The 25936-nt window shown below is 44.1% G+C and overlaps 1 long non-coding RNA gene across 1 annotated transcript in view; it reads left to right on the top strand.

Annotated features, from left to right (window-relative positions):
• The first annotated feature begins 1334 nt into the window (after positions 1-1334).
• Positions 1335-25936, top strand: part of LOC102269315 (uncharacterized) — a 32737-nt gene continuing 8135 nt past the window's right edge. The window contains exons 1-2 of the long non-coding RNA XR_011463516.1: positions 1335-1468; positions 9433-9576. This is a non-coding gene — a long non-coding RNA (uncharacterized lncRNA). The remainder of the gene's footprint in view (positions 1469-9432; positions 9577-25936) is intronic.

Below are 25936 nucleotides of genomic sequence, written 5' to 3'. Positions count from 1 at the left end.
TCAGAGGGATGGTATGGGGAGGGAGGTGGGAGGGGGTTCAGGATGGGGAACATGTGTACACCCGTGGCAGATTCATGTTGATGTATGGCAAAACCAATACAATATTGTATAGTAATTAGCCTCCAATTAAAATAAATAAATTTAAATTTTAAAAAAAGCAGTAAACAAGAAACTCAACATTCAAAAAATGAAAATAATGGCATCCAGTCCCCTCTGCTAAGTCGCTTCAGTTGTGTCTGACTCTGTACAACCCCAGAGGCAACAGCCCACCAGGCTCCCCCATCCCTGGGATTCTCCAGGCAAGAACACTGGAGTGGGTTGCCATTTCCTTCTCCAGTGCATGAAAGTGAAAAATGAAAGTGAAGTTGCTCAGTTGTGTCCGACTCCTAGCGACTCCATGGACTGCAGCCTACCAGGCTCCTCCGTCCATGGGATTTTCCAGGCAAGAGTACTGGAGTGGGGTGCCATTGCCTTCTCCGCCAGTCCCCTCACTTCATGGCAAACAATGGAAACAGTGATAGACTTTATTTTCTTGGGCTCCAAAATCACTTCAGACGGTGACTGCAGCCATGAAATTAAAAGACGCTGGTTCCTTGGAAGAAAATCAATGACAAAGATAGACAGCGTATTAAAAAAGAGACATTACCAACAAAGGTCCATATAGTCAAACCTATGGTTTTTCCAGTAGTCATGTATGGATGTGAGAGTTGGGACCATAAAGAAGGCTGAGTGCCAAAGAACTGATGCTTTTGAACTGTGGTGCTGGAGAAGACCCTCCAAAGTCCCTTGGACAGCAAGGAGATCAAACCAATCAATCCTAAAGGAAATCAATCCTGAATATTCATTGGAAGGACCGATGCTGAAGCTGAAGCTCCAATACTTTGACCACCTAATGGGAAGTACCGACTCATTGAAAAAGACCCTGATGCATGGAAAGATTGAGGGCAGAAGGAGAAAGGGACAACAGAGAATGAGACGGTTGGACGGCATCACTGATGCAATGGACGTGAGTTTGAGCAAACTCCAGGAGATAGCGAAGGACAGGGAAGCCTGGTGTGCCGCATCCTATGGGGTCACAGAGTTGGACAGGAATGAGCGACTAAACAACCTCCCCAAGGCACCTGCTACAGCTGGCGAAGACGCCACAGCTCCTAGAATGCGCTGCGACAGCCCCGCCTCCTGCCCTGCCCCCTCTGAGAGCGCGGACGGCTGGGCACCACCCCCACGACTTACCCTGTGCAACCGGGAATTGTAGTCCTACAGCCCTGCAAGCCACCGGTGCAGCAGCTGAGACCACAGCTCCCAGAATGCGCAGCGAGGGCCCCACCCACCGACCCCGCCTTCCCCCCTGCGTGGGCGCAGGGAGGTCCTGCCACGCAAAGAGTGCGGTTTCTTCCCCACCATCTGCTGCCTGCGGAGACAAAGCGAGGCGGCGAGCCCAGGGTGGTTGGAGTGACCCTGCAGACAGGTACGTCTCCACGAGATGCTGGTGGTGAGACAGGATTTCTCGCTGACTAGCGAGCGGCTTGCACTTCCGGCAGCCAGCGCAGCACAGCCTGGGGTTCCTGGAGCTTGGCTAGCTCAGCTGCCGCTCTGCGCGCTCCTCTGGCCACACCTTCTCCTTTCGTCCCAGCTCCGCCGCCAAGTGCAGTGAGGCTGGCGTGGGGAGCCTCTGTAGTTACTCAGATCTTTACGGAGAACTCGTTGAAGCCCCACGCTGGGTGTCTGAAACAGTAAGTCCAGTTTAAAACAGAATTACAGTACCTGGTACTTAGGAACCTGGAATTGCCTTTTGAAGGCCACCTTTTTCTCTCTCCCTCTGGACCGCCATAAATCTTCCCTCTGGACCCGGCTGGCTGGGCATCTAAAGCTGAAAGTGAAAGTATTAGTCGCTCTCAGTCGTGTCCTTTGCGACCCCATGGACTGTACCCCGCCGTGCTCCTCTGTCCATGGAATTCTCCAGGCAAGAATACTGGAGTGGGTAGCCAGTGCCTTCTCCAGGAGAATCTTCCAAACGCAGGGCTGGAACCCGGATCTACCACATTGCAGGCAGGTTCTTTACCGTCTGAGCCACAAAGGAAGCCTGCCAAAGCAGTCTTAATTGACAAAAAAGGTATTAGATCAGGGACTCTAGAGAGAAAGTCTAAGAGAGAGAATGAAGGGCCAGAATGTTTTTTTTTTTAATTTTTTAAGCACTTAAAACTGGAAACATAACTGACCTGTATGTAGAAACCCAAAAGATTGTGGTAACAATATGAATTATTAAAAAACCTGAGCCAACAGTCTTGCTAATAAATAAATGCATATCCTGTAAACAAAAGGATATACTTAGTAAAAAGGACACGAATTTTACATATTACATTTCCAAGTCATAATGCAGTAAAGTTAGAAATAAGAGAAGTAGCGAATTTAATGATCAACTCTTCAAAAATTTTTCAGTATTTTTTTAACTAAATTAACTTTGGGTCAGGGTGCAAGTCCAAAACACAAACAGAGTACCTATAAATGTCTGTGTTTGCAAATATATCCTAATCAGATACATGCAGCGATGGTGAAATGAGAAAGTTCTCTAACTGGGAAGCTCCCTGAATGCCCAGGTTCTGTTGGTTGAAGCTCTTGAGTGCCTCCTTATGAGTGGGAGCAACAGGGAAGGAGGGCAGTGCTTGGAAATGGAGCTGATGCAGAAGCTGGTGGCAGAGGCCTCCCTCCTCCTCAGCCTGAACTTGCCTTCACAGTCCTCTCCATCACAGAGCCATGCTGCCACCACAAGTGGGCTGGTGTTGGCGGACAAGATCACAACTGCCCTGCAGTAGCATGGGGTGGAAACTGGCAGCAGCAGCTGCAGTAGGGGAAGTTAACAGCCAGGAAGAATGTATGATCTACCCTGTGCAAGGACTTGTGATCCCAGAAGTTCTGGTGAGGACTCGGAGCCAGACTGCTTTGTTTCTCTTTTTCTCCACCGTTCTTCCTGTGCCTGGTATGGAAATCCACAAACACATTAACAGTGCCCCTCTGTGGGCTGTGTCAGTACATGGACGTACATAGATGGAGGAGGGTTTTTAATTTATTTATTTAGTTGGGGCATGTGGGGTCTAGTTTCCTGATCAGGGATCGAACTCAGGCCCCCAACATTGGGAGCTAGGAATCTTAGCCACTGGACCTGGCATCCAGCTTGGAATGGGTGTGCATGTTAATTGGTTGTGCATGCTAATTGGCTACTGTTGCATGATAAACCACCCCAAAACCTAGTTAGCTCATGGTTGAACTCATGGTCAGCACAGTGAGCTTAGCTTAGCCGAGCCATTCATTCATTTCACCTGGACACCAAGGTGAGTGTGTGGTCTGCTGCTTGTTGACTAGGGTGCTCTACTTCTGGGGTTGAGCTGGGTGCCACCTGGGCACCTGGCTGTCATCCAGCAAGCTCATATGGGCTTGTTTTCATGGAGAGCAGGGATCCAGAGAAAAAGCAAAACATTCAAGATCTTTCCAGCCTAGGCCCAAAGCTGTCAGGGTCATACCTACTGCATTTTTCTGGCCAAAGCACATGAGACCAGCCTCAACCCAAGGTTGAAAGGACAGATTTCTGTCTCTCCATCTTTTGTTTCACTTTTTACAGAACCAGCTGTAAAATCATATTGCAAAGGGCATGGATATAGGTAGAAAACACACAATCACTGTTTTTACAATCAGTATCATCATGCCTAAACAAACATTTATATAAAGGTGCCGAGAGAAGTATTAATAAATTGTTGAAAAGCCCACAGAGCAATTATACAGCTGGGATCCACTCCGTGTCACACCCACCTGATTCCACAGCAGTCATTGCCGGTAGACCACTCTTCTCCTGCAACTACCCCAGGGTCCTGAGGAGGCGGTGCTGCAACTGAACAAAGATTCCTCTGATTCTTCCCATCTAGTACTATTCAGCATCAAAATAATGCCCTAAGTCCAATGCAGAAGAATTTGAATTAGGAAAGCTCTGAGTTTAAGAAATCAAGTCCAAAGGTATTTTTCCTTTCTAATCATAAAAGACATTTTAAAATATTAATACCTAAAATGTACTCCACATATTTGAAAATTCTTTTCATCACATTTTGATATTTCTAGACTATGTAAATCACAAACTGAACTATGATCTATCTGTCAGTTAAAGAATATATTTTTCAAATTAAGAGATCTTCAGAAAACACATTCCATCTGCTACATTTCATGAAATCAGCTGAGTAATGGTAAGGGTTTTCTCCTTTCCTTTCTGCAAACCAATTTTCCAGGACAAAAAAAACAAGATCCAGTGAAGACTCACAGCTGACTTGTGGCAGTAACTATGGCAAAGCCTAAGAGGAGCCTAGCAGCCATGGCTATACAAAAGGCCTAATTACAGATCAGCCCTGCAACCCCCTCTCCACCTCCAACAAGGCTGCTAAAAGGTTTCCCCAGTCCCCACAACCAGAGATATTACAGTATTACCAGCAGGCGGGGGGCGGATGCAAAAGTCTCTGTGCTCTCCCACCTCTCTAGACCCATCCATGCCAGGGTCACAATATAGAACCCTGCTTTGGGGAAGCTGTCTCCTAAGGTGTCTGGTTACATGGGCCAGGGCCCTCGGTCTTATGTGCTCTCTAACAAACTAAGGGTACTCCAGCCAGAATCATGACCGCCCATCATGTCCTGCAATAGCAGGAGCCAACAGAAGAGTCACTTAAGGTCATCTGCCTCACCCCTAGGCCCTACCAAGGCATCCAGCCCCTAATCCAACCAACAAGCAAAGGATCTGGCCCCAAGTTGGCAGCAGGCCCTTTACTCAAGCACTTGAATGTTCAATAAGGAGAGCAGGCCAGCAACTTAAGGAGCGACTCCAGGAAGCCACAGCCAGTGCAAGACAGCCAACCATAGCACGTGTGAGAGGCCAGGGCCAGAGGAAGTGTTGGGGGAGTGTGTGATTTCCTCAGTTCTGTCGTCACAACAAAACTTTGAAGCAACAGACCAGCGTTACAGCCCTTGGACTGGTCAGTGTTACAGCTCCATGTTACACCTGAGTTTTGTTTAGAAAACAAAGGAAAATACATCCTTGAGGCATGAGGGCATGCTGACCCAAAAGACACAAGAGGCGAGAGAGAGAGACCCCTGGCCCTCTGACTCCTCTTTTTATATGTTTTTCTCCTCCCCCTGGGCCTGGCCTATGTGAATTGGGCTAGCCTTGAATGCTGTTTGTTCTACCGGAGGTTCTCACTCTGGTCCTCCGCCCTTCCTTTGTTCTATTTTCATGGGCTTTTCCCTTCCTTGTTTTTTAGCCACCACCATTCTGTACTCTTTTTTTTCCTATTCTAACTACCTAACATCCCCCCCTCAAGAGATGGGAGGCCCAATTCTTTGGGAATAGGGGCATCGAGGTCTTTCTGGCTACTTGCTGCTGAACTGGGATGGTGAGGGGCATTGGGCCTCCCCCTCTTGCTAGTCTCAGGCCTCAGAGTCCTTATAGCAGTGTCCATCTAAGGGTGAGTGATATTTTCTGTGGTCGGCTATAGTTTTACATATCCTTGTTGAACTGGCACTGCATGTTGTAGCTTGTTGACCTGGGCAGAGACAAAATGGGTTAGACAATTGATAATACACGGAGCAATCATAAGCAGCATAAATATGGTGATAACAGAGACTAGTAGGGGCATCAGCCAACTCAATTCCCATCACCAGGAAGATCCCCCAAAGAGAGATTGTAGCCACCCAGAGAACTCTCCAGCTCCTTCTTTGAGATCCTGTGGGGTCTGAATGTTTTTTTGAGGACTGTGAGACTTTCTTTAACTTAGCTAGAGGTATTTACCCAGAAACAACACTTATCATTCAGATGGCTCAAGTCCCTCCTTGTTCAGGGTTCAGAAGATCTATCTCCTGTCTGTTCTGGAGTACAACCCCTGACAAGCTGTGTTGGCTCTTTAGAGCTGTCCTGAGAAATCTTATCCCCAGAAACTTAATTTTGGGGTTTTCGTTAGAATGGTGGCACTCATTTGTAGTTCTGAATAGGTATCTGAGATCTCCCAGGGGCTCACAGGTGTATTGAGTGTCCTCTTCTGTTTTCTTCCATGGCTTGACTCATTTCAGTTCAGTCACTTAGTCGTGTCTGACTCTTTGTGACCCCATGAATCACAGCATGCCAGGCCTCCCTGTCCATCACCAATTCTTGGAGTTTACTCAAACTCAGGCCCTCGCGGGTGGGCGTGGACGCCTTGGACCCACGCGGATCCGGTACCTGAGGTGACCGCTCACGCGTGGAGACTGATGAAGACCTTAATGGCTCAGAAGGTGAGCGGAGCCACGGTGGGCAAAGGATAGAAATTAACGGTTCGGCAGTTGGTGGTGGTTCTACCAAGACCTTGACATCGAAAGATATTAATAGAAATGGTGGAATAACTTACCGCATGCAGCCAATAGGAACTGCCCATCGCCCTTTGGGAAGACTGACTGTCCGTTTACAGAAAGCCTATGTCTATAATATGAAAAAGCTGCTCTCAACTTTTCACTCAACCTTGCAAAAGGAAACTCGCTATATCTAGGCCTTCTAGATAGGAAGAGGTTGCTGAAGTATGATAAAGTCAAGTTAGAAAATCATATATCTTGTAAATGCCCATTTGTTTTTTTTTTTAAACCATAGAAAAGACATATCTTCTGGAAATAATTTTTTCTAAATGGAGTTGTTTGACCACTGTAAAATAGTAAAAAAGTTATAGATTAAAAGTCACACAGACTTGATGCAACAAAGATTGTCCTAGATACATCAACCAAGGTAGAAATCCCAAAGGAAAAGACTGACAGATTTAATTACATTAAAATAGAAACACACATAGAATTTTCTATCTCACCCATAGATAAAGGGATGGTAAAGAATCTGCCTGCCAATGCAGGAGACGTAAGAGAGGCAGGTTCTATCCCTGGCTCAGGAACATCCCCTAGAGAAGGAAATGGCTACTCACTCCAATAGTCTTGCCTGGGAAATCCCATGGACAGAGCCTGGAAGGCTACAGTCCATGCGGTTGCAAAGAGTCAGACACAACTTAGTGACTAAACAATACCACCCAATGTTAATATCCACATGAAAATGCAGTAGTAAAAGCACAAACATATGGGCTGGAAGAAAACCCACCAAAGTGCCTCTAAGGATGGAGGGAACAGGACAAGGAGTGAAGGATGGATTTTAGTTTTTTCTGAATTTATATGGATTTTGAAATGTCTTTTTAAACATTTGGGGATAAGAGGCAATAGTTAGAGAAGAATGTAAGCCTTACCACATTTAATACAGGTAAGTGTGTCCATACCTAGGAAGGGAATTAGAGGTTGATTAAAATGTTATTAAATATATTAAATATATTAAAATGTTAGCAGCCGCTACCTCTAGGTGGAAGGATACTGAGCTATTTTACTTCTTTTGTATTTGTGTCTCTGCATTTTGTAAAGTTCTTTTGTAAAGCCAACACTTTAATATTTTAATCAAAAACAAGCAAGCAAACAAACAATACCACATCCAGTTGGCATACAGAAAAGCTCGAGTCAGACAGGACTTCATAGGTGAGTTCTACCTTAGAGGCCGGGAGAGTTTATGCAGGAAACCCTGACATCTAATAAACTGAAGCAAGGGACTCCACTAGATATTACACAGATTTCCTTAAGCCTTTAGGCCAAGTTACCTCATCCAACCAAAAAAAAAAAAAAAAAAAAAACAAATAACAAATTAAATTAAGAGTGGGATCTGTAGAAAGGACCTTCACATGTGAAATGAAGAAATAATGACTCCTAGCAAGGAGGAGGTTTTCCAATAATTTTTACCCACGTCTCACCCATCAGTGGGTTTCTGGCTTCTTATCAAGTCATCTATTTATAGCACAATAAGCAGCTCTACTCTGAGAAGGCAATGGCACCCCACTCTTGCCTGGAAAATCCCATGGATGGAGGAGCCTGGTAGGCTGCAGTCCATAGGGTGGCTAAGAGTCGGACACGACTGAGCGACTTCACTTTCACTTTTCACTTTCATGCATTGGAGAAGGAAATGGCAACCCACTCCAGTGTTCTTGCTTGGAGAATCCCAGGGACAGTGGAGCCTGGTGGGCTGCCGTCTATGGAGTCGCACAGAGTCGGACACGACTGAAGCAACTTAGCAGCAGGAGCAGCAGCAGCAAGCAGCTCTACTAGAGGCAATATTTCAGCAAGAGTCAAGTGAAATGAAAATATAGATATCTGGCAACTGACCAAGTCTGTCATCGGGAATAAGGGCTAATTAAACCCATATTATTTACTGTTCTAATTAAACCACTGTTCAGTTCAATTTTCTACGCCAAATGTCACCAAACAGAACTGTGTCCTGTCTATAACATAATATAAAATAAAGTTTTAATTCATAAAAAATACAATAAGCAGTTTAATACATTCATCTGGGCTTTTAGGTTGGTGAGTTCAAATCATTTTAGGTAAATGTTTAAAATATACACAGCTGAAATTGATTTTTCATTTTGTCACAATATACTGATATGTTGAATGTGAAAAGTTGAAAAACATCATCATATATTTTTTAAATGAAAGTTGAGAGTTCATTGCAATATTGTTTTAATTTGTCTTTATTCCCACTCTTCCATCTATTCAGTTTATAGTTAGAGTCAGGTTTCTTCCATAACTTCTCCACCTTTACTTACCAAAGATAAGCATTTTGATTCTAAAATAACTGAAATAGGCAAGTTGTATAGGCAGGTCTTTGATTTCTCTGATTGAATCAGTAAGATTTTTTTTACCCCATAAGAAAACAGAGAGAAAATGACATCTCAAGAGGGGTCCTCAAGCTTTCCTCCTCTCCCTGGCCATGAAGATGGTTAGATTTTGCTTTGAAATGGCACTGCTGTTTCATACCAGCCAATCTTCCTGCCATCTCATCAATCTTCTTTTTCCAAAGAGTATTTGTAATGATATTCCCAATTTCCACCTGCTTTTCATCTCTTTCATGTGATGCCAACAGTATGATGATAATAACACGAACATTTAGAAAAACAGAACCTCTCTTGGACCTGAACAAACTGTCACAGAGTCTTTTCTGAACATTTATATTTGTGTGTTTTCTTCCTCATAGTGACAGAGAAGTGGCTTCCCTGAAACTTTTAGCCTTCTAGAGCAGTGGACGGTGAGTCTGCATCCTCTACTACAAAAGAACTCTTCTTGAGATTTCTCAAACTAGCTGGTACCTTCAAGAATGCAGACAAGGTCAAATGCTGAAAAGTGTTGAGAGGCAGTTATGCCCAGCACTGAGGAAGTCACTGGTATATTTGTGAACAGTTTCATCGTTATGATGAAACAAACAAAAATGAGAGCAGGCAGTCAGGGGGCCAGGAGGCAACTAAAGGAGAAGGGAGGGTAGTGCAGCCTTGACAGCTGGGTTTTCTTTTTGTTTTTGTAATCCAGGTGGCTGACTTCAGCTTTGCTTGCCAAGGCACGTACTTGGAAGATGGCTGTCTTCGATAAACACACTGCCAGCTACGCAACTAGATAAAAATGCGGGGCTCCACCTCCCCCTGCTCCATCCCGGAATGAGGCACCTTATTGCAAGCAAGTAATTTCTTGTGTTATTTTTTTTTTTTAATGGAGGTTTATGTGGTGAAACTGTTGAAAAGTCCTGGACTTGGGGATGAATTCAAAAGTCAAAGTGAAAGAAACAAATCTAATATGGAGTTATATTTTATTGTTGTACAATTGCTCAGTCCTGTCTGACTCTTTGCGACCCCATGGACTGCAGCATGCCAGCCTTCCCTGTCCATCACCAACTCCCAGAGCTTACTCAAACTCATGTCCATTGAGTCAGTGATGCCATCCAACCATCTCCTTCTCTGTCATCCCCTTCTCCTCCTGCCCTCAGTCTTTCCCAGCATCAAGGTCTTTTCTAATGAGTCAGCTCTTCACATCAGGTGGCCATTATTGGTGCTTCAGCTTCAGCATCAGACCTTCCAGTGAACACTCAGGATTGATTTCTGTGACAGTTTCGCACTGAATAATTCTCACACACAGGATAATGGAGACAGTGCAGGGAGAGGTGCAGAAGAGCAACTCCCCTAGAAAACACTGTATGTATGTGTGTTACTCACTCAGTCGTGTTGGACTCTTTGTGACCCTACGGACTGTAGCCCATCAGGCTCCTCTGTCCATGGGATTCTCCAGGCAAGAATACTGGAGTGGGTTGCCATTCCCTTCTCCAGGGGATCTTCTTGACCCAGGGATCGAACCCAGGTCTCCTTCATTGCAGGCAGATTCTTTACCACCTGAGCCAGCAGGGAAACCCAAAATCCATGAAAGTGAAAGCCACTCAGTTGTTTCCTACTCTTTGCAACCCCATGGCTATACAGTCCATGGAATTCTCCAGGCCAGAAACCTGGAGTGGGTAGCTTTTCCCTTCTCCATGGGATCTTCCCAACCCAGGGATCAAACCTAGGTCTCCCGCATTGCAGGTGGATTCTTTACCCACTGAACCACAAATGCTGAGTACATATTTATTGGTAACTTACAATCTTTAACTAAGAGCAGTAAAACAAGACAGAGATCAGAACTCTCGGATTAAGGATCCTCCTGGAAGTCTGGAGGTAATCACATGAGAGTTGTAAAGAAAGGTCTTTGAGGATAAGAGAGTTTGTTCTGCATGCAGAACAGTATCTAGCTAATACTGACATGTCAGCCAGAACCGCTAACTTAAGGGCAGGGGAAAGAGCAAGCAAGGAAGAGAGAATGAGTAAGATTAAATTCCAGGAGACATTCCTGAGAAAGCAGCAAAACATGGTTCCCCTAGATTTCCTTTAAGATTGACTGGTTTGATCTCCTTGCAGTCCAAGGGTCTCTGAAGAGTCTTCTCCAACACCACAGTTCAAAAGCATCAATTCTCTGGCACTCAGCCTTCTTTATGGTCCAATTCTCACATCCATACATGACTATGGGAAAAACCATAGCTTTGACTACACTGACCTTTGTTGGCAAAGCAATGTCTCTGCTTTCTAATATGCTGTCTAGGTTTGTCATAGCTTTTTTTGCAAGGAGTTAGATTTATTCTTCCCTATTACATGAACATGGACAAGTTTCTTACCCTCTCTAAGTTACTTTCTTGATGTGTGTGTGTGCTAAGTCACTTTAGTCGTGTCCAGCTCTGTGTGACTCTCTGGACTGCAGCCCACAAGGCCCCTCTGTCCATGAGATTTTTCAGGCAAGAAAACTGGAGTGGGTTGCTATTTCCTTCTCCAGGTGATCTTCCTGACCCGGATCAAACCTGGATCTCTTAGGTCTCCTGCATTGGCAGGCAGGTTCTCTACCACTAGCACCACCTGGGAAGCCCATTTTCCTGATAGTTACTTTTTTCTTTTTTTGGCTGCATCTCATGGCTTGTGGGATCTAGTTCCCTGACCAGGGATCAAACCTGCACCCCTTACACTGAAAGCGTAGAGTCTTAACCACTGGGTCACTAGGGAAGTTCCCTCTAGATAGTTACTTTAAAATGGTTGGGGTGGGTGGGGAGAATGTATAGATAAAAATCAAGCAAATGTGACAAAATGTTAGCAATTGGTGGAGATCTAGGTTATAAGCGTACAGTACTTACACGCTTTGTATTGTTCTATCGATATTTCTGTAGGTTTGACTTTTTTCAAAAGAGAAAAATAACACTGGGAATAGTGGTAGTGGTAAAGAATGGTAAACAGTGGTAAAATAAAGCTAGTGGTAAAGGACCCGCCTGCCAATGCAGGAGACTTAAAGAGACACAGGTTCAGTCCCTGAGTTGGGAAGATCCCCTGGAGGTGGGCATGGCAACCCACTGCAGTATTTTTGCCTGGAGAATCCCATGGACAGAGGGGCCTTGTGGGCTATAGTCCATAGGGTCGCAAAGAGTCGCAGGCAACTGAAGTGACTTAGCACACACACAAGGGAGGGGCATGGTTGATTCTTGCAAACGTCTTGGTGTAGGAGTTCTTTGTTCCCACAGCTGTCCAGGTAGATCAGGTCAGAGTATTCCTATAGATCTCCAACAGGACAAATGCTATTCTCTGCTCTGCAACTTTTTATGTCTATACAAAAGGAAAAGTGTTATACCCTTAAAGGTCAGAGCCTTTGGGCTCTGAGAATGGACTATCCTGTGTATTTCAGGTTATGGCAACATTCTTAATGCATGCAATGGAACACAAAGGCTAAACTAAAAGAAACAGACTTAATATGGAGTGAGACTTATTCTTCCCTATTACAGGGACACGGACAAGATTCTTACTGTCTCTAAGTTTCTTTCTTGATAGTTAAAAGTAAAAAAGAAGAAGCTATGCCTTGCACATTCCTTAATTATTTTGTGAACACTAGCCATGGTAACATATAAAGTGCTTTGCAAACAGCAGAGCCCTTCCTGGGCACAAAGGGTCACCCGTGTGATTATTTGGGCATCACCAAGTGGTCCTAGATCACCTGGCCAAGCTTCTTGCCTTTGGCTGCCTCAACTCCAGCCAATCTCTGCTGCCACAGCCACCTTAACATGCATATGCGTGAGTGGCTTCCTGGCTTCTCCTCTGCTCAGAGCATCACTGCAGACACACAGACCTGCTCCTGAGAACTAGAGGGCAGAGCAACTTGCAGAGCAGACTCCTCCCTGCCTGCTTCTCAGCACCCTGTCTACCCATCCTGATCCCTGGCAGCCAGCCAGCTCCCATGAAACCACCAAAGGCATCCCAGCATTCTAGAAGCATCTGGAGAAACACCAACAAGCACAACTTCTTTCAGGAGTCCCTGATGCTCAGGTGAGCCATCCTGCCCATCCACCGAGCAGTGAAGGCAGGTATGTGAGGAGGGAAAGCCTGGGTCCCACTTGCTTGCATCTCCCCAGAGGACCAAGTCCCCATCCTGCTGGGTTCTCCTTCAGAATAAGCTCAGAAACTCCTTTTTCCAGGTCCTTATCCATCAAGAGAGGCAACCTCAGCCATGTGCAAAGAGGGTGGTATCTCTATCTGCTTCTGATTGGCATCCAAAATCTTACACCCCAACCTGCCTTTATTGCTGGCCAAACCCACAGATGTCCTTTATCTGTTTTTTTTTTTTTTCTCTCTTTACTCCATCAGCAATATAAAGAGAGAGCAGACGATACATCTGTCATAAATATGAGGTTTCTGTTGGAATATAGACTGGTTAGAAGTGGGGGAGTGTTACTCGAATTTGTTACACATTTACAAAGGTATATTAAAACCTACGTAAATTTAGAGAAAATGGAGAAAATTCTCCTTGGAGTAAGTAAAACAATCTGAATTAGAAAAAACAAAGGAATTATTTCCCCTTACCTGTAAGTGCTTCCTTGAACAAAATAGCCATAGCACAATACTCCTGATAAGTTGTATTAGGGTGCATGTATCCTTTTGAATTAAGCACCGGAAGCTCAGCTCAGGTGCTCTGTGTTGACCTAGATGGGTGGATGGGAGGTGGGAGGGAGGAAGGTCCAAGGGGGAGGGGATATATGTATACTTGGAACTATTTCACTTCATTGTACAGCAGAAACTGTTACTGAGTCTGGGCTGACTCAGTTCACCACAGGACAGGCCAATGAATCTGAGAGAGGAAGCACTGAGGCAAGGAACAGATTTTAGCTGGGGAGCCAGCTGACAGAGAAGACGCCAGGCTAGTGCCTCAAAATAACTTTCTTGTCAGGACCTGGTTGCAAGGTTCTTTCACACATCAGAGATGGGGGGTGGGGGGAGGTGAGGAAACCAAGTAAAAAGACTATTCAATCCTTGCAAATGTCCCCTGGAATGAGAAGCCTCAGGCAAGGGGATGTGTTTCACTTGTTTGCAGTCCTTCACAGGTGGGAGGGCAGCTCAGGTTATCTCCCTGAGGCAGGCCATTATGTATGTTTAATAACAAAAAAGGGTTAAAGTCACAGAAACAGTTCCAACATAAATTCAAAATTAACCCTTCCTGGTTACAAAACTAACACAACATTGTAAAGCAATTATATATAATATGTAACATTACAGAAAAAATTTTTTTCATTAGAATTAGTGTATTCATTTTCACTGGGAATAAATATTGCTTCATGTTGGAAAGTTGTTCTCCTTAGTGGTAGTTCAGTCACTCAGTCGTGTCCACCTCTTTGCAACCCCATGAATCGAAGCATGCCAGGCCTCCCTGTCCATCACCAACTCCTGAAGTTCACTCAGACTCACGTCCATCGAGTCGGTGATGCCATCCAGCCATCTCATCCTCTGTCGTCCCCATCTCCTCCTGCCCCCAGTCCCTCCCAGCATCAGGGTCTTTTCCAATGAGTCAACTCTTCGCATGAGGTGGCCAAAGTATTGGAGTTTCACCTTCAGCATCAGTCCTTCCAATGAATACCCAGGACTGATCTCCTTAAGGATGGACTGGTTGAATCTCCTTGCAGTCCAAGGGACTCTCAAGAGTCTTCTCCAACACCACAGTTCAAAAGCATCAATTCTTCGGCACTCAGCTTTCTTCACAGTCCAACTCTCACAACCATACATGACTACTGGAAAAACCATAGCCTTAACTAGACGGGCCTTTGTTGGCAAAATAATATCTCTGCTTTTCAATATGCTAGCTAGGTTGGTCATAACTTTCCTTCCAAGGAGTAAGCGTCTTTTAATTTCATGGCTGCAATCATCATCTGCAGTGATTTGGGAGCCCAAAACATAAAGTCTGACACTGTTTCAAAGGACTGGTTCCAAATAGGAAAAGGAGTACATCAAGGCTGTATATTGTCACCCTGCTTATTTAACTTATATGCAGAGTACATCATGAGAAATGCTGGGCTGGAAGAAGCACAAGCTGGAATCAAGATTGCCGGGGAGAAATACCAATACCCTCAGATATGCAGATGACACCACCCTTATGGCAGAAAGTGAAGAGGAACTCAAAAGCCTCTTGATGAAAGCGAAAGAGGAGAGTGAAAAAGTTGGCTTAAAGCTCAACATTCAGAAAACGAAGATCATGGCATCTGGTCCCATCACTTCATGGGAAATAGTTGGGGAAACAGTGGAAACAGTGTCAGACTTTTCTCTTTAGAGAATAACTAATACCCTGAAATATTTGCCCATGTAAATTTGCTTAGCTAGTTTCTTGTTCATAGAAACGCATAGAAACAGCTGTCTGTTTCCCATTGTTATCTCAGGTTTCAAATGAATCCAAGCAAGATTGAGGGGGATGGGGGGTGTCACTAGATGAGATAGTTTGGTTTTTATTTATTTTACATCCAGAGTTAGGGGGCAGAAGGAGTCCTTTCTTCAAAATTAAGCTGATTATTTCAGTTAGCCTGTAAGAGAAATTGTTGTTTTGCCATGAAAGATGTTGCTCTTCAGGAATCCTACATAAGTAGTCTCTCGGTTGCTTTTATTATGGCTGCTGATAGCATCTTTTATCCTTCAAAGACTGTCTTTCACTGACCCATCGAAGTAATACCTAGTGTCTGCTAACACTGCTGGATTCTCTCTCTGAGGCCCAGTATCCCTCCCCTCCCCTTCCACACACACCACCTTCATACAGATGACGCCTAGGCAGCAGGAGGATGAATTTACCCACGGCAAGATCTTGGCCTGAAGCAATTCTACTAATCCGATTTCCTCCTTAATGCCCTGATCCATTTGCAACTTGGAAGACAGCTTTACTGTGGATGAAACAGGAACAGCCATCAGTTCAGTTCAGTTCAGTCGCTCAGTTATGTCCGACTCTTTGCAACCCCATGAATCGCAGCACGCCAGGCCTCCCTGTCCATCACCAACTCCTGAAGTTCACTCAGACTCACGTCCATCGAGTCAGTGATGCCATCCAGCCATCTCATCCTCTGTTGTCCCCTTCTCCTCCTGCCCCCAGTCCCTCCCAGCATCAGAGTCTTTTCCAATGAGTCAACTCTTCGCATAAAGTGGCCAAAGTACTGGAGTTTCAGCTTTAGCATCATTCCCTCCAAAGAAATCCCAGGGCTGATCTCCTTCAGAATGGACTGGTTGGATGTCCTTGCAGTCCAAGGGACTCTCAAGAGTCTTCTCCAACACCACAGTTCAAAAGCATCAATTTTTTGGCACTCAGCCTTCTTCACAGTCCAACTCTCACATCCATACATGACCACAGGAAAAACCATAGCCTTGACTAGACGAACCTTTGTTGGCAAAGTAATGTCTCTGCTTTTGAATATGCTATCTAGGTTGGTCATAACTTTCCTTCCAAGGAGTAAGCGTCTTTTAATTTCATGGCTGCAGTCACCATCTGCAGTGATTTTGGAGCCCCTCAAAATAAAGTCTGACACTGTTTCCACTGTTTCCCCATCTATTTCCCATGAAGTGATGGGACCGGATGCCATGATCTTTGTTTTCTGAATGTTGAACTTTAAGCCAACTTTTTCACTCTCCACTTTCACTTTCATCAAGAGGCTTTTGAGTTCCTCTTCACTTTCTGCCATAAGGGTGGTGTCATCTGCATATCTGAGGTTATTGATATTTCTCCTGGGCAATCTTGATTCCAGTTTGTGTTTCTTCCAGTCCAGCATTTCTCATGATGTACTCTGCATATAAGTTAAATAAGTAGGGTGATAATATACAGCCTTAACGAACTCCTTTTCCTATTTGGAACCAGTCTGTTGTTCCATGTCCAGTTCTAACTCTTGCTTCCTGACCTGCATACAGGTTTCTCAAGAGGCAGATCAGGTGGTCTGGTGTTCCCATCTCTTTCAGAATTTTCCACAGTTTATTGTGATTCACACAGTCAAAGGCTTTGGCATAGTCAATAAATCAAAAATAGATGTTTTTCTGAAACTCTCTTGCTTTTTTGATGATCCAGCGGATGTTGGCAATTCGATCTCTGGTTCCTCTGCCTTTTCTAAAACCAGCTTGAACATCTGGAAGTTCACAGTTCACATATTGCTGAAGCCTGGCTTGGAGAATTTTGAGCATTACTTTACTAGCGTGTTAGATGAGTGCAATTAAGTGGTAGTTTGAGCATTCTTTGGCATTGCCTTTCTTTGGGATTGGAATGAAAACTGACCTTTTCCAGTCCTGTGGCCACTGCTGAGTTTTCCAAATTTGCTGGCATAGTGAGTGCAGCACTTTCACAGCATCATCTTTCAGGATTTGAAATAGCTCAACTGGATTCCATCACCTCCACTAGCTTTCTAAGGCCCACTTGACTTCACATTCCAGGATGTCTGGCTCTAGGTGAGTGATCACACCATCGTGATTATCTGGGTCGTGAAGATCTTTTTTGTACAGTTCTTCTGTGTATTCTTGCCACCTCTTCTTAATATCTTCTGCTTCTGTTAGGTCCATACCATTTCTGTCCTTTATCTTTTTTTTTTTTTTTTTTTTTTTTTATGTGGAAAGTTGAGAAAGTATTCTGAAGAAGGGGAACAAACACCTTATAATCCCATTGCTCAAAGGCAAATACTATTGATTTAGTTGAGATGGTACCATGTATGCAATTTAGTATATAGTTTATGGAATATGGCATATTTCTTTTTTAAAAGTTAACATACATCATTTCTTTATTTCAATAACAACTTCTCAAATACAATTTTAATGAGTCAGAATGTTGTCTTATGGATATAACATACATTTCTAAAATTTTTCCACCATCATTTAACATTGTCTCTCTCAAAACTGTTATCATAAAAAATAATTTCGGGAGCAACTTCTTTCATAAATCTTGGCCTGGCAGTTCTGATTCTGTCTTCAGGCTTGATTCCCAGAAGTGGAGTTATTGTTTCAAAAGGAATGAACATTTTAAAAGCTCCAGAGAGCTTGTGCCAGAATCATGTCCAGAAAATAAGGTACAAATTTATATTTCCCCCAGTGCTCTTCATGGGATTTTTTTTTTCATAAATCAGCTGAAAAGGTAAACAATGAAACAGGAACATGTTTTCAGAAATGAAACAGGTTAATAGTTATAATAAAGAGTTCATATAAATCCTTGAGAAAAATATTAGCACAAAGATAATTCAGAAGGAAGGAAACTGAATCAATCCAAATCAAAGAAAAAAAAATGAAATAGCTGGCTTCTGTCACATTAACCATTAAAAAAAAAATCCCATTTCTGTCCTTTATCAAGCCCATCTTTGCATGAAATGTCCCCTTGGTATCTCTAATTTTCTTGAAGAGATCTCTAGTCTTTCCCATTCTGTTGTTTTCCTCTATTTTTTTGCATTGATCACTGAGGAAGGCTTTCTTATGTCTTCTTGCTATTCTTTGGAACTCTGCATTCAGATGCTTATATCTTTCCTTTTCTCCTTTGCTTTTCGCTTCTCTTCTTTTCACAGCTATTTGTAAGGCCTTCCCAGACAGCCATTTTGCTTTTTTGCATTTCTTTTCCATGGGGATGGTCTTGATCCCTGTCTCCTGTACAATGTCATGAACCTCATTCCATAGTTCATCAGGCACTCTATCTATCAGAAATAGGCCCTTAAATCTATTTCTCACTTCCACTGTATAATCATAAGGGATTTGATTTAGGTCATACCTGAATGATCTAGTGGTTTTCTCTACTTTCTTCAATTTAAGTCTGAATTTGGCAATAAGGAGTTCATGATCTGAGCCACACACAGTCAGCTCCCAGTCTTGTTTTTGCTGACTGTATAGAGCTTCTCCATCTTTGGCTGCAAAGAATATAATCAATCTGATTTCGGTGTTGACCATCTGGTGATGTCCATGTGTAGAGTCTTCTCTTGTGTTGTTGGAAGAGGGTGTTTGCTATGACCAGTGCATTTTCTTGGCAAAACTCTATTAGTCTTTGCCCTGCTTCATTCCATATTCCAAGGCCAAATTTGCCTGTTACTCCAGGTGTTTCCTGAGTTCCTACTTTTGCATTCCAGTTCCCTATAATGAAAAGGACATCTTTTTTGGGTGTTAGTTCTAAAAGGTCTTGTAGGTCTTCATAGAACCTAGAACAAATCTTCCAGAAGATTGGCAAGCACAGATAAAAAGAGAGATCCAGGCATTCAGGGAGAGAAAGATTTACTATGGGAAGAAAGAAAGTGACTGGCTTTAGAGAGAAACCAGTGCTCTCCCTTTACAGCCAAACCTTCTTATACCCTATCAATGGGCTATTGTGCCCCGAAGGGAGGGGGTCTTAGTTTATCTTTAGTCTGAAGCTGGGGTCTTGTGTCACATAGTCAGAGGGAGTTTCACAGTTGGGTGGTCACATAGTCTTGAGAAACTGGCACCAGCAGGGAAAAACGGGACCTTGCCTTCAGGAAAAACGGGATACCACCAGAGCAGTGTGGCCACTGTGACTTCATCTCTTGTTTGTCAGGTCACCACGATGGGCCATTTTTAAATAATACACTATGAGCCCCTTGTGGACCCTAACACAGAACATACATGTTCCAGAAAGTTCTCATGGCAAACATTCGCTGCCGACCCTGGACCATAGGGCAGAAATTGAGGGCACTGAGGTAATGGCCTCGACAGAGCCAGTTGGTTATTGCAAGGGCATATGTGAGTGCTAAGTGCTCAGTCCTGTCAGACTCTTTGACCCCATGGACTATAACCCACCAGGCTCCTCTGTCCGTGGAATTCTCCAGGCAAGACTACTAGAGCGGGTTGCCATGCTCTCCTCCAGGGAATCTTCCCAACCCCGGGATCGAACCCACATCGCTCATGTTTCCTGCACTGGCCACCTGGGAAGCCCCGTGTAGGTGGTGTCACACGGTGTTTGACTTTCTCTGCCTCGCTGACTTCGCTTAGTGTGACCATCTCTAGGTCCATCCACGTTGCTGCAAGTGGCACTAAGTAAAGTAAAAAAGTCACTCAGTCGTGTCCGACTCTTTGCAACCCCGAGAACTATACAGTCCGTGGAATTCTCCAGGCCAGAATACTGGAGTGGGTAGCCCTGCCCCTCGCCAAGGGATCTTCCCGACCCAGGGATCGAACCCAGATCTCCCGCATTGCAGGCGGATTCTCTTCTGAGCCACCAGAGAAGCACGTGGCATTGGTTCATTCCTTCTATGGCAGAGAAGTATTCTGTTGTATGTATGTACCACAGCTTCACCCATTCCTCTGTCCATGGACATTAGGTTGCATCCATGTTCTGGCTATTGGAACTAGTGCTGCATGGAACACTGGGGTGCGTGTATCTTTTCGAAATAGAGTTTTCTGCGACTTCTGAGTGACACTAAGGGAAACAAAACAACCTAGTTGGTCACCTAGTTGGAGAATGATTATTTTGAACTTTGGTAAATAACAAAAGACTGAACCAATTCAGCCTCCATTTCCCACCACCAGTCTGCTGAAGCATGGAGGACAGGGGACAATGTTCTCCTCCGCTGTAGGGACAGTCCTCAAAATCTCAGTCAAGGGAAATTCTCTCCAACAAATAATCGATTCAGTGTCTTCAGTGTGTAAATTGCAAGGGTAAGAGAAGTAAGCCGATGAATTGAATGTGATGTACTCAATGTTGACGGCTGGGTGCTCAGTGGAAAACAGTTAAGGAGAGGTGAGGCCGTGATGACCACACAATCCACATGGTCAGGGCACATATGGTGGGGTCTTGGTCTCTGAAAAGCATTGAAGAGGCCTCAGGGGAGGTTGGCTCAGTCTATCTTCTTACCTGACTGGGATTGCCAGGGTGTTTAATATTCGTGTATCAGGGCTTCCCAGGTGGTGCTAATGTAAAGAACCTGCCTGCCAGTGCAGGAGACATGAGACATGAGTTCAGTCGCTGGGTTGGGAAGATCCTCTGGAGAAGGGAATGGCAACCCACTCCATTCCCTGAACAGAGGAGCCTGGTGGTCTATGGTTCTTGCGGTCGCAAAAGAGTCAGACATGACTGAAGTGACATGGCATATTTGGCTGAATTATTTGCTTTATGCTGTTATTATTTTGCTTGACGGTTATTTTGACAATTAAAAAAAAATTAAAAGAAGTTCAGGAAGTCTTGAGGGTGAGCAGCCAGCCTGGTCCTAGGGGTGTAAACTTCTCCCCTTCCTGCGACAGTAGTCACTGTCTCTCATATTTTCTTAGAACTTTTATTGTAAATTTACCCATAAATATACTTGTATATTTGGTTCTGTGCTTTGTAAAGGGTATATTGGAGGTTTTATTGGGTGTGTGTGGTTTTTATTCTGTTTTCTTTCATGTAAGGAACTGTGTTAGGTCAAGTCCTCAGAGAAGCAGACCTAAGGCAGGATTAAATATGTGTGGACCTTGTTGAGGGAGCAGCCTGCAAGGGAACTGGGGAGGGAGAGGGTCAGATGGGAGGGAGGGGGTGGGAGGAGGTGCAGCCCAAGGAAGGCAGAGGCTGAGATGGTTGGTTGGCATCACCGACTCAATGGACATGAGTCTGAGCAAACTCTGGGAGATAGAGAAGGACAGGGAAGCCTGGCATGCTGTAGTCCATAGGGTTGCAAAGAGTTGGACATGACAGAGCGGCTGAACAATAATAATAAGGAAGTCAGAGCTGCCTGGAGGTGCCCACGCAGGGCCTGTGGTCATATAGCAATATGGATGGACCTAGAGATTATCATACTAAGTGAAGTAAGTCAGACAGAATTCGACAAATACCATATGATATCATGTATATGTGAAATCTTTAATGTGATATAAATGAACCTACCTACCATACAGAAATGGACTCAACAGACACAGAGAACACAGTTGTGGTTGCCGAGGAGGGTGGGGGGGAAGGATTGCGAGTTTGGGGTTAGCAGATGTAAACTACGATATCTAGGATGGATAAACAACAAGGTCCTTCAGAATAGCCCTGGGAACTATATTCAATATCCTGTGATAAACTGTAATGGAAAAGAACATGAAAAAATATACGTAGACCTTAAATCACTTTACTGTGCAGCAAAAGGTAATACAATATTGTAAATCAAGTATATTACAATTATATATATAAGCAGAGACCTTCAACATGTTTGCCTACAGCTCCCACCATAAGGGGCGGTGAACACTCTCCTGGCCCCACACCTCCCGGCCTTTTCTGAAGACCTGGACATTGGATTGAAAAAAAAAGTTTTAAAGTGTCCTGGGTAAAGCCCTAGAGGGTGAAGAAAGGCCCAGAGCATATCCTTATGGAAATACCAAGACACTATTTATTACACAAAAATAAGACACAGTTCATGTATTTAATAGGGGAAGAGTCAGATAATGTTTATTGGGATAGGAAACATTATGTAGCCATTAAATAATACTTAATAGTGGGTTTCTACTGCATTCTCTTTCTTCATGTTTCACTTAAAATGCTTCCCAGGACTTCCCTGGCAGCCCAGTGGTTAAGACTCTGTGCTGTCAATGCAGGGGGCACGAGTTCAATCCCTGGTCAGGGAAATAAGATCCCATATGCCATGTGGTGTGGCCAAAAGATTTTTAAAAAGTTTCTCCACTCCTTGTATATAGTAGAGGAAAAAAGCACTCATGGGAGTGAGGCCGGCATGGGTTGCTCTCCTGTTCAACCCACTTCAAGCCCAGCAGTCAGGACCATCATTTCCAATTTCCCAGGATGGGAAGGCCATCCATTCATTAAATCTCATGCTCAGGGCCTGACAGTGAATGGAAGACTGAATTGAAACAAGGACCTCCTGTTTTCATCTTTAATAGGAGACTCTATCTCTTACACCACAAGTGTGCCATAGGTTAATTCTGCAGACCAACAATGTGACTTCTGTCCTGGGTGACCAACCTGGGTCCTTCCATTTGCATCCACAGACAAAAGAATGGTTTGCACCACCAAGTGCTGGGAAAGCCAACACAGTACTCTATTTAATGGGGAAAACTTTTCTTTTAATTTTGGCTGCACGAGGTCTTTGTTGCCGCACGTGGGCTTTCTCTAGATGTAGGGCACGGGCTTAGTTACCCCTCAGCATGTGAGAGCTTATTAATAGTTCCCTGGCCAGGAATCAAACCCGAGTCTCCTGCATTGGAAGGGTGGTTCTTTTTTTATATATAATTTCATTTAGTTAGTTATTTATAGCTGTCTTCAGTGATGCTCGGACTTTTCTCTAGTTGTAGGGAGCAGGGGCTGCTCTCTAGTACAGTGTGCGGGCTTCTTATTGCAAGTGCTTCTCTTGTTTCGGAGCACAGGCTCTAGGACACGCGAGCTTCAGTGGTTGCAGTTCCCGGGCTTAGTTGCGCCACAGCATGTGAGATCTTCCCAGAAAGGGGATCAAACCTGCGTCTCCTGCATTGTGCAGGTGGATTCTTTACCACTGAGCCACCAAGGAAGTCCGTAATGGGGAAAACTTGAAAAAAAAAAAAAAAAATAGGATCGTTCACAGAGGCCAGCCAAGCCCTATTGGAGCCTGCTGCTAAGTCACTTCAGTCATGTCCGACTCTGTGGGACCCCATGGACTGCAGCCTACCAGGCTTCTCCATCCATGGGATTTTCCAGGCAAGAGTACTGGAGTGGAGTGCCATTGCCTTCTCTGTATTGGAGCCTGAGCCCCCCCAAAACAAATCAGTAATAATCAATCTTGTCTTTAACATTTTACTATCTTGTTCATCGTGGATTTTTTTTGCATTAATTTTTATTTTTTTAAGTCTTGCATTAAAATTGTATCTATTTTGATTCCTGAGTTTTTTGGCACCCTGTTCAATCTTGCGCCTGAGGCAAGGACCATGCCTACCTCACCCTGGGCCAGCCCTGTCTTTAAAAAGGACATTTTCCTTAATATATGATATTTGTTTTTTCTTTCTGACTTACTTCACTCTGTGTGTGTGTGCTCAGTTGGCTCAGTTGTGTCCGATTCTGTGACCCTGTGGACTGCAGCATGCCAGACTCCTCTGTCCATGGGATTTTGCAGGCAAGAATACTAGAGTAGGTTGTTATGTCTTCCTCCAGGGATCTTCCTGACCCAGGGATTGAACCCACATCTTTTATGTCTCCTGCATTGAGAGATGGGTTCTTTACCACTAGCACCACCTGGGAAGCCTGTATGACATGCTCTGTGGTGACCTAAATGGGAAGGAAATCCGAAAAAGAGGGATATATGTATACGTGTAGCTGATTCACTTTGCTGTACAGCAGATAGTAACAATATTGTAAAGCAACTAGACTGCAATAAAAAAAAAATTTAAAAACTAAAGGCATTTTCATTACAATTGGGAATAGGTCAGGGATGCCCCAGTACCTCCATCATGTAAAAGGAAGGGCAGTGCAGCCAGAGTGCTGGAAAAAAGAATCAAATGATCAACTAAAAGTATTGAAATTTTAAAATGGGCTTTTCGGGCTTCCCTGGTGGCCCTGCAGTAAAGAATCATGCCTGCTAATGCAGGAGACATGTGTTCAATCCCTGATCCAGAAAGATCCCACATGCCGTGGGGCAACTAAGCCTTTGTTCTTCAGCTATTGAGCCTGTGCTCTAGAGCCCAGAAGCCAAAACTAATGAGCCCACGTGCCTCAATTACTAAAGCCCATGCTCCCCAACAAGGGAAGCCACTGCAGTGAGAAGCCCGTGCACCACAACTGGAGAGCAGCCCCTATGCATCCTGATTAGAGAAGAGCTCAAGCAGTAAGATGCAGCACAGCCAAAAATAAACAAAAAGGCTTTTACAAGATCAGTAGATATTTTTTTTTTGTACCAACGACAGGTATATAAGATAGAGAAAATCTATTCCCCGTGGATACAAAAACTAAACGTCTTAGAATGAGCTTCCTGTGTCTACAGCTATGAAGAAACCCACAGTGCTGTTGACACTCAAGGCTCAAATAAACAGGGAGACATATCTTGAGTGAAAAGACCTGATGTCGTGTGTATAAAATTTCATCACTGTTGGACAGCAGGACACAAGATGATTTCTCAGCCGACTTGCTGCAGTGGCTTGGCCACCTGGATTTCTTTGTTGAGGCAAGAGAAGGAAGGAGCCTCCATTTTTTTAACTGTGGATAGAAGTGGGCTGTCCTTGGCCACATCTGTTTGTTCCAGGGGACAATGTGCATGCCACCTGGGGGGCAGGAAATGTGTTCACTTCCCCAGCCTGTGAGCGGTGCCCCCACCCCAGCTGCCAGGAATGCAAACTCCCCATGAGAGGGACTGGACATCTCCCCTTGAAGCGGGCATGTCTGGCCACCATCTGTAACCTTGATTTGTTGTTTTTTTACACAAATGCAATTATTTAATATAAATATATATTTTCATAAATGAGTATAATATTTTATAACATGTGCATTTTACTTAACATGTTGTATCTTCCATGAAATGGTTGTAATAATATCATTTTTAATGACTGCAATACTCATCACTATTTTATCATAATGTACAAATTGCATATTATTGGACATTTCAGTAATATGTAATTTGTACATTAACAAATAAATTTTCTTTATTTCAAACAATGTAATGGTGAAATGGACATCCTTTTTAGGCTATACCTTTGTATACATAGGCTTCCCTGGTGGCCGAGCTGGTAAAGCATCTGCCTGTAATGTGGGAGACCTGGGTTTGATCCCTGGGTTAGGAAGATCCCTTGGAGAAGGGAACGGGTACCCACTGCAGTATTTTGGCCTGGAGAATTCCATGGACTGTATAGTCCATGGGGTCGCAGAGTCGGACACGACTGAGTGACTTTCACTTTCACTTTGTACATATACACCATTGTTTATCTAGTGTACATTCCTAGATTTGGAATTGCCAGGCCAGTCTTTTGAAAGGTTTTGATTCCCAGTTGCAAATTAGTTTCCAGAAAGGTTATGCTCTTTAAAAATTAAGATTATTGCCACTTTTATTTTTCTCCTGTCATCTTTTTATTGGACTGTGATTGCTTTATGATGTAGTTTCTGCTGTACAGCAAAGTGAACATGGGGAGTCTGCTGTGAAATGATGCTTGGTGCTCTTGGTGCGTCCTCTGAGGTCACCCATGTTCTAGGAAACACTGGACACCTTGCCTCTCCCTGGGAGCAGGTCTCTGAAATGGGCCCATCAGTTTCAGGTTTGGGGATGGGGTGACACAGAAGGATGCTCAGACCCTGCAGG

This window comes from Bos mutus, unplaced genomic scaffold (genome assembly GCF_027580195.1).
Source record: "Bos mutus isolate GX-2022 unplaced genomic scaffold, NWIPB_WYAK_1.1 CTG487, whole genome shotgun sequence".
NCBI classification, from domain to species: domain Eukaryota; kingdom Metazoa; phylum Chordata; class Mammalia; order Artiodactyla; family Bovidae; genus Bos; species Bos mutus.
Note: the sequence above shows the minus strand (reverse complement) of the source record. Positions and strands in the feature narration are given on the sequence as shown.